Consider the following 15,234-nt stretch of genomic DNA (forward strand, 5'->3'; position numbering starts at 1 on the left):
TTTTCAAGACTGAGTCACATTCCACTGATGCACACACCACATGTTTTTTTGTATCCATTCATCTGCCATTTCCACATCTCGTCTGATGTCCATGCTACAGTGAACATTATCTTCCCATTACATCTTCGTAAGACCTCTTTAAAACTTGGTATCAGTTCTTTTGGACAAATACCCAGAGGTAGAGTGGGCTATTGAATCATATGACAAGATTTAGTACCAAAAAAAAAACCCTAATTAATAAATGGGCAAATGAATTAAACAGATACTTCTCAAAAGAAGAAATACAAATGGCCAAGAAATACATGAAAAACTGTTCCCTACCATGAGCAATTAAGGAAACACAAATTAAAACTACACTGAGATTTCATCTTGCTCCAGTCAGAATGGCAGTCATCAAGAACACATATGGTAATAAATGTTAGAGAGGATGTGGATAAAAAGTAACACTTTTACACTGTTGGTGGGATTGAAAACTAGTATATACTGTGGCAATCAGTATGGAGGTTCCTCAAAAGGCTAGGCATAGAACCATCACATGACCACTATAGCACTCCTCAGTATTTATCCTAAAGAATTCAAGCCATCTTGCTAGAGTGAGACATGTTTATAGCAGCTTCATTCATAATAGTCAAATAAAATCAAAACATAATTTTCATAAATGAAAAAGGAGATGCTGTGACCAAACCACAGAGATAAAAAGGATTGTAAGATAATTATATGCTAACAAACTGAGCAACTTGAAATGCATAAGTTTCTAGAAACCGATACCCTCCCCAGAGTGAATGAGGAAGAAGTATAAAGTCTAAACAAATCAATAAGGAACATGCAAATTGAACCATTGATCAAAAATCTCCCAACCAAGAACTTCTAAGGCCAGATGATTGGTCTATGAAACAGTTAAAGAAGAATTACACCCATCCTTCTCAAACTCTTCCAAACAACTGGAAGAGAGAGAACACTTCCAAATGCATCATATGAAGGTAGCGTTACCCTGCTATCAAAAACAGACGAAGATGCTACCAGAAAAGAAAGCTACAGATCACCTGTCTGCTGCAGCCTCCTCGCCTTTGTGTCACGGAGACATGGTACTTTCCAAAAGCGGGAAGTGTCTGGCAGAATTGAGAAAAGGCTTCAACAGAGACAGCTTTCCGATCCTGTGGCAGAACCTGGAAGTTCAGAAAACAGGTTCTTCAAATGCACGACGTTCATATACCAGTGTTATGATTTATCAGTGATGTGGCCCTCGTCAGGCAGGTCACCTTGACATTCTGTGCCACGCTTTCCTCATTGAGAAGATGAAGGGCAGCCCCAGCTCCTCCTTCACGTGGTTGTTGGATTCAAAGAGAAAAATTATGAAACACTTGTACCACAGTGGCCAACACTAGTAAGTACCAGTACCTGGTGCCAGCTGTAATATGTGGCCCTCAGACACACAAAGGCATCTGGGAAATTTGAACGCCCATGGCAAGCACTGGGTCTTTTCTTTCACCCAAATCAAAAAGAAAGGGTGGTATTCTTAGTTCCATATCACATGACCACCCCTTGTTAGTGTATAGCGAGGAGTGGAGCCACTGAAAACTGGCTTTTTGGAGGTTGGCTAGATCACGACTCATTTATGGTGAGGGTCTCAATTTTTAAGACTCACACAGAGAAATTAGTAGATTTTGTGGATTTACTAAAGAACCAAATTGCTTAGCTAAGAAAGTATAAAAAGTTTGAACCATTCCCCATTTTCAGTTAGACATTCCAGGACCTCTGGACTTTTCCCGACCCTCTTTTCCACCATTCCAATGTAGTGTGTGTGATGTGGCCTGTTTTGAAGATGTCACATCACTGAGCTACAATCATATGGACACTCTGCTGAGAAGTTATGAAGTCATTCTCTGCCATGAGAAACTCAAGAATCAGGGCTGCTCTGGACAGCATTTGGGAGACTTCCATGAGCTTTGATGGTGAGGATCCGGAGCTTCAGGACTCCAAGCTGGGCAGCGCCTCAGACATGCTGAGTCAGCTAGCTTCTCCGAGTGCTAATGCTTATAATTTGAAGCAAAATAGACTTTAATTTCTTGCATGAATTAATTAATGCCTATGATAAACATCTTTAAAGCACTTTCTGGTGTCTGATCAAAAATTGGAGTTGCTCAGATCCATTAATCTCTTTTAAATGGAACAGCCAGAGAAGGCTGAGTCATGTACTGCTGGGTGGGGTGAGAAGCAGGGGCCATGGGCCTCTCCCCAGACCTCTAGAATCCTGAAGCTATTTGCTACGCCACATCTCTCTGGCGTGGTCAGGGGGACTACCAAGGCAATGTCACCTCAGTACAAATGGAACCACCAGCCACCTAAAAGCTCATGGAAAAAAGAGGCTGATATTCTCTTTCATGCTACCTCGCATGAATCCGCCCAGCACTTCTGTCTGTGACATCATGAAGAGAGCAGTGTCAAGTGTGTCATGTCCATTGCTGTGTCCCTTGCCAGACCCTGGACAGGGCACTAGGTAACTGCTCTGACTATTACCAAGTAAGTAGTTGACAAATTGTACGTGGATTCCTGTTAGGAGTGTTGGGCACAGGGTGTGGATGGGGCAGGTTGTCATTTAGTCAGCAGCTGGTGGCATAGAAACCAGAGAAAGGGCAGACACCAGGCAGAGGCAAATTCCAGGGTGAGGGGACCTGGGATCCAGACCCGTCCAGTTGGCGGCCTCATCATCTAGAGCATCGCGGGAACACCCGTCTTCTCTCTCCATAGAGCGTACCAAGGGACAGTGTTGAGGGAGACAATTTCTGAGACTGTTCACTGGGGAACAGGTAGCTCTGTGCTGCCTTGGGGCCTGTTGATGTGACAACACTGGCTCTGTCATCCACTTCATCCTAAAGAAGATGGTCTTCAAGGACCAAAAACCATGACAGGAAGAAGGAGTCCACCCAGTGATTCCTGAGCGCGGCTGATGGAGGTGCGTGTGGCCCAGACTGCTTCCACGTGGACCTTGGATCGTAACTGCGACAGGCCTTCAGATACACTGAGGAGATCAACAGAAGAAGAAGAAGAAAAGATGTCAACTGGCCTCCTGGTTTTTGATGAGGCTATGGAGCAAGTGGAGATTTTAGGACTCAGACGAGCTGCTCTGCAAAACTCAGCTTCTTAAGGAGAATTAATCTCCAGTGTCTTCTCTCACCATTTTCCATAGCTGGTGACAGGATGCTGTGATCATGGGTGGGCTCTGGGAGAGGCTGGGAGACAGGGAACCCTACGTGTTCTCCTATACGGCCCCTCCCTGAGGATCACAGGTGCGGCAGCTTCCCACCAGCTGTGACACATGTGCAGACACCGTCTCAGCCTGTCCCTAAGAGAAGCCCACACAGTGCCACTACACCTTCCCTGCACACCGCAGGCACTGCGTGGTGACCTGTCCAGCCACATGCTTCTGCATGGCAGCAGACTCCTGTGTTCTGGGTTCTGTGGCCCCAGGGCAGTTGTGACACTTGTTCAAGACACAACTTTCTTGGAATCTTGACACACTGTCCTCAAGGACACGGACAGCAGCAGGAAGGCCTGAGGCCCCTGTACCCAGGCTCTTACTCCCACGAGGTTTCAGGCCTTTGGAGTCTCAGGACCCGACCTCCCACCTCCAAGCAAGGCAGAGTGGGCGTTTTCCAGAGGCCAGTCAACAGTTTCCTCTTGCCCAGGAGAGTCGCCATTCCCCAGGATGCCCCTTGTGTCATCACACAAGGCTATAATTTTCCTATTCTTCTATTTTATGCAGACTCTGGGTACCAGTCCTTGATCAGTGAACAGCTGGGTGAATGACCTGGGTGTCTAGGACGGGAGCTCTGGGTGGGGTTCGTTCCAGGTCCCCAGGACGGAGAACTGCAGGTGATCGGTGAATGATGTCAGAGGGAGGGAAAGTGAGGGAAGAAAGTGTCCAGTTCCTCTCAGGCCTGGCTTTCCTATCTTCAAAGGGAGAATAAGGGTGGCATTTCCCTTTGAAAATTGCATCTGATCACTGAAATAAGGTGCTTACCGCGGTGCCGGGCTCCAGTGAATACCCAGGATGTTGGGGGACAGTGAGGCTGCAGAGTGGGAGGAGGGGATGTGGCCACAGTTTCCTGAGCCCTCTGCCAGTCCCGCTCCAGACAGATGAGCCAGCAGAGCTGCCCTAGGTGACGCTTTGCTCTTGTTCTTTGGTTGGGTTCGTCTGCTCCCTCCGTTCACGCTGTAGACCTCCCTGAGCACAAGCTCACGGGACCACGCGTCTCCCTCCCAGATCTGCCGTATTGACCTTGGCCCTCGGTGCTCTACCTTACTGACCCTGGGTCCCCCAAGAGTCCTTCCTGTTGCCTCTTCCTCGCTGAGGAGCACGGCTCAGCCCTGGGCCTGGCCGGCAGCCCGCACAGCCCCCAGCGTCTTCATCTACGTGTCCACACGTGCCCGAGAGACCCTTCACAGAGTCCTTACTGACACTTCTCATTTCATTAGATTCTTATGAACACACCAAGGCAGGGGGCCTGCAGCGGCCTGCCCCTGGCTCCTGCGAGAGAGAGTGCCATCACGGCACAGCTGCCCTCCACCCCGGGGAGCAGGGTCCAGAGCCCTGGCCCCCGTACTTGGAGCTCATTCAGAGGGCACCCCTGGCAGCCAAAAGCAGAGGAAGATGGAAACCCTGGGCCAGCTGGGCTTTTCTAAAGTCCCAAGTGAATGTTTAACACTGGGTTTCGGAATCCCCATCATTGGGTAAGCCCAGTGACAGAGCCACTGGGGCAGTGCAACTGCGGTGCTCACAGAGCCACCCGTGGTGGTGACTGCTGTCTGTTGCAGTGGGACTCTTCACTACAAATGACGGTGTGGGGGCTGGGCTGGGGCTCAGGGGCAGAGCGCTTGCCTAGTGTGCCTGAGGCCCTGGTTCCATCCTCAGCACCACACATAAATACACAAATGAAATAAAGCCTCACTGTCCATCTACAACCACAAAAATTTTAAATGGCTATGTGTGAAGCTCTAATAAACATGCAGGATCAAGGCATTTTCTCTGGTGGGGAGGTTCAATGATCCTTTGGCCCTCTCTTGGACACACGGGACATCTCTGCCCATCCCAGGGCTCCAGGAAACTCCAGGATCAGGTGCAAGGAGGATCCTGACTGCCCGCACCCAACCCGGGCATCCTGTGAGGGCGAGACTGGACCAGGCTCCATGGCGACCCTTAGTGGCACCCATGAGTCCACCTTGGGGATGAGGCCTTGACCAGGAAGCCACTGAGGGAAAGGAAGCCCAGCAGGGGCCACCGACGCCCCTTGTGCCCACTCACCTCCCAGTGGTGGCACAACCCCACCCCTGACCAAAGATTCTGGGGGCCCTAGACAGACACTGCACCTCCGCCGGTGGGCTTTTGGAGCCCCTTCTCACCCACCCACCTGTTCCCGCATCAGGGATGCCTTCTGCTGAAGCTGCTGGGGTGGTGGCTAACACTGGGCAGGATGTCCACTAGACTGAGGTCAATCAATAGAGGAAATATTGGGCTCTTAATTTTGAAAGGATTATTATGACCCCTCAAAAATAAAAAGGAAGATTTTTAGTTGTTTTTAAAAATGGTTTTGCAAGAATGACAAAAATAATAAGCCTTGCTCCAGACAAATTCTCAGAACATTATTACGCTTCACCTCTCAATTATTGTTATTTCATGTGTGTTACAGATGGAGCCACTGCATCAGTCGGAGACCAATTTTAATCCCAAGGTTGATTACACAGTTCATGTTCCCTGGCTTGGGGATGGTCCAGCTCTTCAGCACCCTGAATCACACAGCTGTGGGCTTGCACACAAACAAGGATCTGGCCGGATTCACTAGTGGAAGGTCCTGATGAACACTTGCTTGTATTTAACCTTTGTAGTAACAATAGCCTCCAGGTTGCCATGATAATGGGAAATGCAACCCACGAGCCGCCTGCTCCCGAGGGCTCTGGAGGGCTGTGCTCCTCAGCTGCCTCCACCCGGTCCACCGAGAGCTGTGATGCCACCCTTTTCCCACCAAGTTCCAAGTTGTGGGTGACATTTACAAGAGGTCATTCTGCCCTACCGTCACGAGCACAGCAGCTGGAGTGTAGCCTGGGAGAAAGAGGGGACAATTTGTCCCTTTGGCCATTTGATGACTTAGGAATTAAAAGGGACCCCTGATGTCATCTCATGTTACTTCCAGTCATAGGACATCCCTGAAAGGCAGTCACGTGGCTGTCACCTGAAGCCATCTGGGAAGGGAGACTAGGAGGTACCTTTCCTGGTGCTGTTCCCCTGGAGCCAGACACTAGCTGTGAGAGCTCATTCCCTGCCAGGTGCCAGTCGTGACCAGAGTAGGCCCTTAGAGTGCTGAGGAAAAGGTGGCCAGTCCGCTGAGCTACCCAAATGGCAGTGGATGTTCTCTCACTACAGTAAGGACACTAAGGCTGACACCCCGCATGGAGTGGCCAGCAATTCTGAGTGGGACCCATGCCTGCTTCTGCACTGGGGCATGGAGAACCATGGACAAGGACCCCCTTCCAGCCACAGCTGCTGCAGATGGACCCAGCTTTAGGAAGCCCCTAGCCTGTAGTGGTGGAGAACACTGGGCTGTGAGGGGCCACCACACGTCACCCTGGCTGTGGCAAAGAGGGATGGAGCGGACAGAGGCTCATTCAGACATCAGGAGCTGCCCTGAGGTCTCCAGTACAGTCTGGAAGACATCTGGGCAGCTGCAGGCTGCACACAGCCTTGGCATGATGATGAGGAAGCACAGGTTTCTGGGAGAGTTGCCCTCACTTTGGAAGCAGCCACGGCCCAGTGACCATGGCCTGTTGGGAGGGCATGTCCATCACCCTGTCTGGCTTGATCCTGACATCTCCTCTTCCTGGCGAGGGCTGATAAGAATCCTCTGCATTTACAGAAAAGAGTCCAAGAGCTCGGGCTGCCGCTCACTTATCCATGCAGTTGCAGGAAGTCCTCTGATGAGCCGGGGTGGCTCTGGGGGGCTCCGATTTCCAGTCCCTTGACCCTCCTACTGCACTATGCTTTTGGGGAGTGACAGGCACAACAAAGCCTTCAGCAAACATTTATTGAGCAACTTCTGTATGCCACACACAAGACATGTTCCTAAGGAGCAAAAACAGACCAAGTCCCTGCCTCCTGACTCTTAGGAGGAAGAGGGTTGGGACCAGGAAGAAGTCACCCTGAGTTCCAGTCCTGTCTCTTTTATTAATTGGGATTGGATGAGCAGGTGGAGACCCTGCATCTTGGAGCTTCAGGTTCCCCATTTTCAAAATGAGGGGAAATGAGACTCTTCCTGCCTTCTGTTTGAGGCTCCATGGCCCTGAGTGGGTTCCTTCCTGCAGCTTCTGATCTTCCCAAAGGCGTCTGGCCTCACCGCCCAGGACAGGAAGTTCTTGGCTCCCTGTTCCTTAGCGCTGGGATCTGGTGTGTTTTCTTATAAATCTTTGACTTGGAAGCGCCGCTGCCTGGAGAGAAGGGAGCTGGCTGGAGCCCCGAGGTGTGGACCGGAAGATGAATGTGGACAACCGGGGCTGATGTAGACTCCTGAATGTCCCATTAGCTCCTGTCATGTCACATTCCCCTTGTTTATGCATGAAGCCTGCCGCAGATGGGGGTGTTTAAACGCCTTCATTACTTGGCATCACGATATTGGTAATAGTTTGTAATGATTTTTTTTTCCTCATTGGGAAACATACTCTTAATCTAAAAATATGAATTACACTTAGTGGCTCATGGAAAAGTGTTTTCTTTGCATGGGGAAAATCAATCTTGGCTATTGCTTATTTTTCTTTTCTTTCTAGCAAGGTTAATATTCAGAACGTGATCTGATGGACTTTATTTCACAAGGTGACAGGCTTCTCAGAAGTACAGTACAAGTCTAGTGCAGAAGAAATTGTTCAAAGCAATTTAAAGGGGCATCAATAATTGCCCGTTGTTCTGTGTACGTAAGCTGAGGCCCCACCTTGCAGCCAGGTTAACAGGACTTTCCAGTAACTAAACTCGGAGGACCACAGGTTCAAGTTGGACCTGCTAGAGTCAGTTCACACAGCACCATGGAAAGACCAGGGCAAGGGAATCCTCAGGCCCGGGATCAAGTCCACACAGTCCCATTGGAGAGCTGTGCGACCTTGGCTCGACCTCCTTTCCACTTCTGGGATGAGTCGATGTGTAAGATGCTGTGATCCTCACAGGTATTTAAAGAATCAAAATATCCAAATCCTTGCACTCAAAATCTAACCTAGAGTCCTCCCTCCACGCCCTGACCCCACACTCAATTTGAAAACCCAGCACCAACCGGTGTGAGAAGCCCATTAGTGACCGTGAGTGAGGCCCTTTCTTCTGAGCCCCATGGGGGCCTATCCACTTCTCCCAGTGTCCTTCATCTGTTCATTACTGTTATGGTTTAGATGAGGTGTCCCCCCAAAACTCATGTAGGAGACAATGCAAGAAGGTTTGGAGGAGAAATGGTTGGGTTACAGCCTTAACCGTATCAGTGAACTGATCCCTGATGGGATTGACTGAGTGGTAACTGGGGGCAGGTGGGGTGGGGCTGGAGGAAGCAGTTCATGGGTGGCGGCTCTGGGGTATACATTTTGTGTCTGGTGAGAGGAGTCTCATGCTCTGCTTCCTCATGATGTGAGCTGCCTCCCCCCGCCACGGTCTTCCGCCGTGTTGGTCCTGCCTCCCCTGAAGCCCCCAGGAATGGAGCCTGTTGTCTATGGATGGAGACCATCCCGTGAGCCCCCAAATAAACTTCTCCTCCCCTCTGACTGTTCTGGTCAGATCTTTTAGTCACAGCAGCTAACATGCTGACTAAGACAGTTGCTCTCTGTGTCCTCTGCTGTCCCTGTAGCCCAGGAGGTGCCACATCTGCTCTCTTGGTCTCTTCTGCAGCCCGGTACCTGGAGGACTGCATGTGCTCACCCCTCCCATGTGCCCTGGATGGTGCCAGCATGAGACAAGCTCTGGTCTCATTCCACCTGCTCCCAAGCCTTCAGTGGCTCCCCGTTGCCTCTGGAGTATTAACCAGTGTCTCACTGGTTAATACTCCAGAGGCAACATGGTCACTGGCCTCCTCTCCCCCTGCCCCTCTCCTCCTCCCTGCCTGCTGCATGGCAGCCTGGCCCCTGCACACACCACACTCTCCTCTGCAGACTGCCCCCTCTGTCCAGCATGCTTTCCCCTGTGCCAGGCACCCAAGCCAGGCCACTCCACCCTGGGATTTGCACAGCTGCCGCATCCTCTGATCCACCTGGCTGTAACCCAGGTGAGGCCAGACCCTCCTGCTACTTGCGCTCTTCACAGTGCCCAGGGCTGCTTCCATGTACACTGCTGTCTCTGGTTGGCACCCGTCTCCCCTGCAGTGGTGAAGGGATCTTGCATTTTCCCAGTGTTCTGTCCCCAGGAAGGTGGACCCCAGGCCCTCCCTGTGCATATGAGTCACTCCATAAGTATATCCCCAAAGTGTCACTTATTTTCAGTTCTCTGATGAACATAAGCTGTGGAGAGTTTGCTTGTGGTCCCCACAACCCAGCAAGAGGACACCCAGAGCCGAGCTTCTCCTGCGTGAGGCCCACACCAGCCAGGGGCTCCCCAGGTCAGACTGGTGCGTGCAAGAAAAATCAGCTGCCATGCTTGACCTCGGGTCTGTGTCACAGCTGACCCAGCTGTTGAGAGGCGAGGTGCAGACGTGTGCGCATGTGGGAAACATGTAAATGAGCATGTCAGAGGTTGTGGGGCTACCACATGTGATGAGATCTCACAGAGGCTGCTGGCAAAGAGTCATACTTTCTAGTTAACTTTTTCTTTGCTTTTAAAGAGCCACAGACCTCATCTCTGCAGATCCTTTGACCCCAGCTGTTGTAATTTGCCCAGTGCTGTTTCCTCACCTCTCCCTCACCTGGCTTAGCAAGCACTCCAGAAACCACTGTTAAACAGGAGCAGGAGGCCCCTGGGAGAAATCCTCTACTGAAGAGTTTTGTAGTCTTTCCCACTGAATAGCAGGTCTAGGGTGGTGGCTTCCGGTGCTCATCCTGCAGGGACTCTGCCCTGCCCTCCAGGAGGCAAACCACAGTGCCTGCAGGGCTGCCTGGCATCCAGTAGCAGAGCCCAGGACCCTGAATAACACCCACAGGACACAGGAAAATCCTCCACAAAGCATGGTCCAGCCCCAAATCCCAGGGTGAGATGCCCTGCTTCAGAGATTCCCAAAGGGACTCTAGCCAAACCTGAGAAGGCAGCCAGCCCCTCCTGAGCTAATCCCATGTGGTTGGTGGTTTAAGCCTGAGGCAGTCTCCCTGGGCACCTTCCCCATGCTGAGGCCGGCCCCTGGAGTTTGCTCTCGGGGACTCTCTTTGTAAACTTGCTTCAGATAGTGAATGGCGACACTCCCAAGTAGGCATTCTGTGCTTTGCTTGGGACACCTTCATGCCCTTTCTGGAGCAGAACAAAGGCTGTCAGTCTGATCCTGGGTCAGTGGGACTTACTGGGACCCATAAAGTGTCATCTCCCTGAAAGAACTGTGTGCACGCAAATACCTACCAAACCTTGATGTCCTGAATAATGTATTCCGTGTGTAATTTCAGAAACCTGGCAATAAAAACGAAAGCAGGAAACCCTCCTTGGCTTTAGCTTGCACCGCTGGAAGACCTTCTAGAGGTTTCCAAGATCTACTGTGAATGTGTGATTTAGACCACAGCTCCTCACTAGTGACACTTAATCCATAGAGATAAATCATCAGGTGCCATTGGTGGAGCTCTGGGTGGATAAACAGGCCTCAAATAATTATGTTGAAAACTCCATCAGAGCCTCAATCAGAAAACCACCATCATTTTTTTGTCAATGTAAGAGCCTGGGGTAGAATGATGAAGCTGTTTGTGGGTTGTGGCCTTGGGACCAAATTAAATCAATGTCAGAGCAATATAACTAACTTTTCCTTGACTGTCCTTGAGGATGTTGGGTGCTGTTGTCCTCTCACAAAAAGGCTGGGTTCATAAAGATTTGATCCTGATGTTGGCTTCCAAGAGGACTCTGTGCTGTATGATGACCAAAAGCCAATCCTCTTTTATTACCTGTGTGACCTTGGGCAAGTTGCTTGACCCCTCTGAGCCTGGGTTCCTTCTTCTGTTAGATAAGGTAATAATAGAACCTACCTCATAGTAATATAATTAATGTTAATTGATATCTATACCACTTAATATACACATTAATGAAATGCAAGTCAAGTTAGAAAAAAAATGGCTCTTTCCCATGAAACCCAGAGCTGCTCACACAACATCCTCCCATCTATAATAATTTGGTCAAAGGGCAAAATTAATGTGGAATTCAGCTTTAGTCCTTTCTTCCCCACAATCCATGTTTTAAAGCATTTTCTCCATTTCACAATCATCCTCCCCAGAATGGCAGGGTGTAAATATGTCTTGCACATCTTCTGTAGGTTTGAGATTGTGCCAGAAACTCCAGGCACAGTGACATTGAAAGCAGCACAGCAATCTAAACTGTAAATATTCACAGAGGGTTGAAAGCCTAGAATAACTATTAGGAATGTTAATCATCTCCAATGGAGAAATTATTAGAGGGGACACATTCGTCATACGTGTGCTCCGTGAAGCTTTGAGCAGCTGACGTGGCTTCCAAGGAAGGAGAGAAAGGAAACCAATGACAATGAGGAAGTGGGCAGGCATCCAAGAGGACTGACTGCAGCTGCCTGTGGCTGCCTGACCTTGGGAAGTCACTCATCTGGCTTGAGCCCCAGTTTCTGCATCTTTAAAATCACAATAACGATAGGAATGCCTCAGTCCCCTGTACTGGAAGGAGTGGCCTCTGGCTCTAGAGAAAGAGGCTGCTCTGTCCTTATGCTTCATCAGGGCCTCCAGCCCAGACCAGCAGCAGGCTCAGCCCAGGGCCCTCCCGCTCCTGGCATTGAGAGCGAGGAGTCCTGGGAGCATCTTGGTAGGAGGGGCTGAGGGAAGATGGAATCTGGACTTGCCTGGGCTGCTGTGGGGGAAGTCCTCAGAAGTGGAGCAGTGTGGCCAGTGGAGCTGGAGAGCAGCGGGGAGCAGGGCCACCCTGTGGCTGTTGTCTTCAGAATCCCCTCTGCAGCAGGGGCCGGCAGGGGCAAGGCTGTAGCGTCTTTGGCACAGGAGCCCTGCTGTCTCCCGTTAGCCAGGCAGGGGTGGCTTGGACAGCGGCCAGATTCATCTGGGTTCCCGCATGATCATGGAGTGGACTTGTGTGTGCCCTGATCCGTCGTGGTCACAGAAGGCCCACATCTGTCTGGCGCCGAGTTCTTAGAAGTTGTTCATATTTGACGGGAGCATGCCAACCCCTGACTCAAGCAGTGCCAGGTGGGCTCCTGAATGTCCATGGCCACTATTCTCTTTCTCGTCCTGTCTCTAGTGAGTGGGGGGTACTCTCGGTCCTGTGTGCCCCTTCTCCAGCAGAGCTCAAGTATGACACAGAGTATATGTAATTATAGCTCTGTAAAATGTGATGTTTGGTGCTAAATGTGATGGAAACAATACAGGGTGCTACAGTTAGAAAGCCAGCGTGGATGGATGTGTGCCCTGGAGCAGCAGTGTTGGAGCGGAGGTCTCCAGGACTGGCAGGAATCAGACATGTGTTCCAGGAGAAGGCAACAGGCCATGGGGACAGGAGCTGCGGGCAGGCTGGGGGACAGTGCCACACACAGAGGAGCAGGCACATCCAGGGCCTGGAGTAGGAATGAGCTGGGAAGTGAGGGTGGCCTTTCTGCAGCGTGGGGTCCCCAGGAGAGAGATGGCCGATGGAGCACAAGAGGAAACGCTCTCTGTCTGGGCCCAACATGGTCCAGAGCCTGGCTCCCAGCTTAGGCGTCCTCTCAAATAAATAATCGTTGGATGATTTTTTTTTAATTCCTGGATCCCAGTGAGGATATAGAGGGCTTGTTGGGGGTGTGGAGGGAAGGGAAGTGAGAGAGGTGAACAGAGCTTCATCACCAGACAGAGTGGCCGGAGGGTGTGGGGTCACCGAGCTGCAGACGTTGGAAGGGCTCCCGTGGTCCAGTTCATCCTTTACATGTGGGACAATCATCCCTGATGGCGAGAGTGACTTGCCCACATCTAAACAGTCAGTTGCAGAGCTGCAGGACGGGATAGGCCCAGAGTCCAGAAGACCCCTCCGTCTAAGTGCTCCACACTCTCTGCAAATGTCATGGCGGGGGGTAGTCTCTGCAAATATGACCAGGCACAGTGAGAAGACCCCATAAGGGGACCATTAAGACCCCCTGCCTGTGCTCATCAGTCAGGCTAGAGGATTACTCAGGCCAGCTTGAGCTAGGTCATCCTTGTGCCCAGTGTCGCCTGTAGGTTTTTTTAATTTTTTTTTTTTTTTAGTTTTAGTTGGACACAATATCTTTATGTTATTTTGAGGTGGTGCTGAGGATCAAACCTAGTGCCCCATGCATGCTAGGCGAGCACTATTCCACTGAGCCACAACCCCAGCCCCTCACCTGCATCTTAAACCAGACTTTGTTGCTGAATCTGTTCAAGAGCACACATCATTCACGCCCCTGGGATTTTAGCTTCCTTATCTGCAAAGTGGGACAGGGGAGTACTGGAGGTGGATGAGCCCAAGCACCCCGTCAGCTGCCAATCTGTCTCCCACCTCTCTGAGCTGCTCCCAAGCTACCGACCTGGGGACTCAGACAAAAGACTTCAAGGGCCATAAAGAAAACCTTGGCCAGTATCATTCCAGATGTCCATGATTTTCTCCTGAATTGCCTGTCACCTTAGACCAGTGATAGATGGGAGAGATCTGGCTCTGTCATGGGAAACTTTTATGTTGAAAGGTTTGGAGATTTTTCTCTCCTTTACTTTACACATTTATAAAGTCAATACTTTAGCTGTTTGATGAAAAATTTGTGTTTTCCTGAGTTCAACAGAACAAAAGAGTTTTCAAATGATCAGTGGCACCTTGAGTTAGAACTGCTTCTAAAATTGTTCTTTGGAATCCCTTACTTCATGGGGAACAGTAAAATCAGAATGTTAGCTTAATAGTCTGCCAGGAGCACACAGGAAGATGTGGGGTGTTTATGCATGAACAACCAGTGATGTGCACCTGGTAATTTCATTCAAAGATGTAAAGGAAAAGATATTGTAAGGGATATTTCTGTTATTTTATCAAATACTATTCACCAAAAAATAAAATTTTAAGCTATATTCTTGACTTTCAGGGACTTATTTTAAGATCATATGGCTTTTCCTAAACAGCTGAATTATTTAGTGAGATTGAATTGTTAAAGACTTTAAAATAAAGCCCACCAAAATACCAGCCCTCTGCAGCTCTACAGCTGTTCAGGCCTCAATCTGCATATTTCATCTCAGCAGACTGAAGCTTCAACTGAAAAATAGCTCAGAAAATACTTATCACCTTCTATGCCAAATGGAATTCATCCAAAGCTGAGAATTTGATATAGTGGGTGACCTATTCCCACACTCAGCACGGCTGATAGAGTCCAGTCGTGTGGACATGGCTTCCTCCTCTCTAGGCCACACCACTGCAAAGGCAGTTGAGAGCCACATCCACAGAGGCACCAAGGTCCTGGGGAGATGGCACAGGAGCAAGTATGGAGCCCTGTGCCTGCAAGGGTGACCAGCATTAGTAGCATGTTTTCAATGCACATAGAATGTTCTGGAAAGATTCAATTTACACAATCAAAATGTCTGGCTCCTGGGGAAATTTGACAGGTTTCTAGCAAATCACTTTTTCCCAATGGTGAAAACAGAACTAAGAGTTCAAGACAGTCACATTGAGCGCTCAAGGGACTTTCTGAAGGGACCCATGGCACCCACCATAGAGACCCATGCTGGTAGCATGGTAACCACGGCAATGCTGGTGACAAAGGTGGTCTTGTAAGGAAGAGGATGGGAAAGACACTAACAGTGACGATGTAACTGCCACCAGAGAGCTGACAAGGGTGACAATGGTGATAATGGTGACAATGGCAATGACAAGGAGGAAGATGACCACAGCAGCTATGACATTTGCAGTCAAGGTTCACGTTTGTCAAGCCCTTGCCTCACACCAAGTGGCACGCGGAACACTTAGGCACTGCCCCTGCATTGTCACATGGAATTTTCGACACCAGCCATGATTTCCCCATTTTAAAGATGATTAAAGTGAGACTCGGTGATAGGAACTTGCCCTAGTCAGGACCTCATAAATCCCTCTGTGCAGTAGAATCA

Source organism: Urocitellus parryii (assembly GCF_045843805.1).
Source record: "Urocitellus parryii isolate mUroPar1 chromosome 13 unlocalized genomic scaffold, mUroPar1.hap1 SUPER_13_unloc_9, whole genome shotgun sequence".
NCBI lineage: Eukaryota > Metazoa > Chordata > Mammalia > Rodentia > Sciuridae > Urocitellus > Urocitellus parryii.